The sequence below is a fragment of the Octodon degus genome, unplaced genomic scaffold (assembly GCF_000260255.1).
Source record: "Octodon degus isolate 3935 unplaced genomic scaffold, OctDeg1.0 scaffold00158, whole genome shotgun sequence".
Lineage (NCBI taxonomy): Eukaryota > Metazoa > Chordata > Mammalia > Rodentia > Octodontidae > Octodon > Octodon degus.
This window is the reverse complement of record NW_004524734.1, coordinates 5,802,516-5,805,100: the sequence shown is the minus strand read 5'-3', so window position 1 is coordinate 5,805,100 and position 2,585 is coordinate 5,802,516. Positions and strand designations below refer to the sequence as shown.

The window sequence follows — 2,585 nt, the reverse complement described above, 5'->3', positions numbered from 1 at the left end:
GGATCACAAGTCCGCATCTTGTACAGCAATTAACCACTAAGAAGAATATATGCAGTGTATTATTTGTTGAAACTGTACTTCCAATTTGATTTGAAACTGTCTCATTGCTATCTGTTTATCAATAAAACTTTGAAAAATAAAACTTAAGGATTCCTGAAAGACACTTTTAATTATAAGTAGATATAAAGTATAACTATATCTAATTTTACTGTGCTTTATCAGAGCTGGAAGTTTTCTAGTTTTGTGTATACTAAATTAATCATTTTAATTTGGTTGACACATACAATGGCCTGGAATTTTAAAATACTAGATGAGTGAAATTTGGGGATTTTCGAATATTAAAAATTACATTTTTGGCTGTCTCCCTCGGCCTGCGCCGCCCCTGCCGTCGCCGCTCATCGCCGGGCTTTGCTCCACTGCGCCGCCGCCGCCGCCGCCGCCTTCCTCTCAGAGCCGGGGCCAACGTCCTCCACACGAAGCTGTAGGACATCCTGGGTGTCCTGCCTGGCGCCAGCGAGAATGAGCTGAAGAAGGCATACAGAAAGTTAGCGAGGGAACATCACCCTGATAAGAATCCAAATGCTGGAGACAAATTTAAAGAAGTAAGTTTTGCATATGAAGTGCTATCAAATCCAGAAAAGCGCGAGTTATACAGCAGATACGAGAGCAGGGTTTTTAGGGCGGCAGCGGCGGAGGCGCCGGTGTGGGTGATATTTTCTCCACATCTTTGGTGGAGGCTTATTCGGCTTCATGGGCAATCAGAGTAGAAGTCAAGCTGGAGAGAACATGAGGCATCCGCTCAAAGCATCCTTAGAAGATCTGTATAGCAGCAAAACAACCTACTACAACTTAGCAGGAGTGTGCTGTGTAGTGCATGCGGGGGACAAGGTGGAAATCCGGCGCTGTCCAGCAGCACGGTGCTTGTCGAGGTCGAGGTGTCCGCATCAAGAGCAGGCGCCTGGCTCCACGAATGGCGCAGCAGACGCAGTCTGTGTTCCGATTGCAGTGGAGGAGAGGTAATTAATGAAAAGGACCGCTGGAAAAAACGTGAAGGGAAGAAGGCGATTGAAGAAGTCAAGATTCTTGAAGCTCATGGAGACAAAGGCATGAAACATGGACAGAGAATTACGTTTACTGGGGAGGCAGACAGGCCCCAGGAGTGGAGCCGGGAGACATGGTGCTTTAGCTGCAGGAGAAAGAGCATGAGGTGTTCCAGAGAGGGGGGAATGATTTGCACGTGACATACAAGGTAGGACTTGTTGAAGCTCTATGTGGGTTTCAGTTCACTTTTAAGCACTTAGCTGCACGTCAGATTGTGGTGAAGAACCTTCTCCTCCCCCCTTACCCCTACGCCCATAAAGCAATTCAACCAGGATGTGTTTGTGTAGTCCAAGGTGAAGGAGTGCGATAGCATCGTAATCCCTTTGAAAAAGGTGATCTTTACATAAAGTTTGATGTTCAGTTTCCAGAAAACAACTGGATCAACACTGATAAGCTTTCCGAACTAGAGGGTCTTCTTCTGTCTGGACCAGAAGTTCCTAACATAATTGGAGAAACTGAGGAGGTTCAGCTCCAGGACTTTGATAGCACTCAAGGCTCGGGAGGTGGTCAGAGGCGGGAAGCCTACAACGATAGCTCTGATGAAGAAAGCAGCAGCCATCACGGGCCTGGGGTGCAGTGTGCGCATCGGTAAACCCTGCAGAGCAAGTGCGCAGGTGGATTTTCTTTCCACATTTGCCTCATTTGTTCTCCGCGATCCAGCTGGAGTATAATCGATGCAGATGAACTGATGGACATCAGTTGGTCTCTGTAACTTTTAAAATTGGTACAGTATCCTACAGAGTGTATAATTTAAACTAACCACAAAGCTTTGTATCTTCCCTTTTGACTGTTCTGTAGCAGGATAAAGCACCTGAAAGGAAACAAGGCTCCTTTCACACTGGGTTGTAAGTTTCAGTCCTGGTATCTGTGCTTTTCATCAGTTTTGTGTAGATTTTATGTTTCTTATTTTAAATTCAGACCCCACCCTGTAAAGTTTGTACAATTTGCCCTGAAGCTTTGAATTTGGCTGCACCTGCATAAACTGCTACAAATAGAATAAAGAATCTCAGAGCCTGTATCTATCATTCAGATGCATGGAAAAAAGGGCTTTGCACACAGTGGGTTTGGAGCTGACTGGGAACAATGGGAAAATTGCATTAGCAATGGTTGTAAAGTTTTTTTGGGTTTTTTTTCTTTTAGTCATCTTGGGAAAGGTGTCCAAAACTCGATAGCAAAAAGCAGTTGGTGTAAATTTTTTTAAATTACATTTTTAGAAAAGAAGTACATGGAAGAAATCAGTATCAATTTCATGCAAAATAAAATTTAATTAAAATTTGACTATATTTATATGACACCCACTAGTGTTTAATTGTGGCAGTAGAATTAGACAGCTCTTTTCATGAAGATTTGAGTTGGGTTTTTTGTGTGTGTTTGTTTGTTTGTTGTTTTACAGAGAGTCAATCCAGCTTTCATGATATATTGTTTTTCTATGTTTGCGATTCTTAGTCCTGTGATTTGTCTTGATTTTTAGTATACGCACAACC

General features: G+C 43.2%; 1 pseudogene; it reads left to right on the top strand.

Annotated features, from left to right (window-relative positions):
- Positions 1-1,693, top strand: part of LOC101563341 — a 6,869-nt pseudogene extending 5,176 nt beyond the window's left edge.
- The last annotated feature ends 892 nt before the right edge of the window (positions 1,694-2,585 follow it).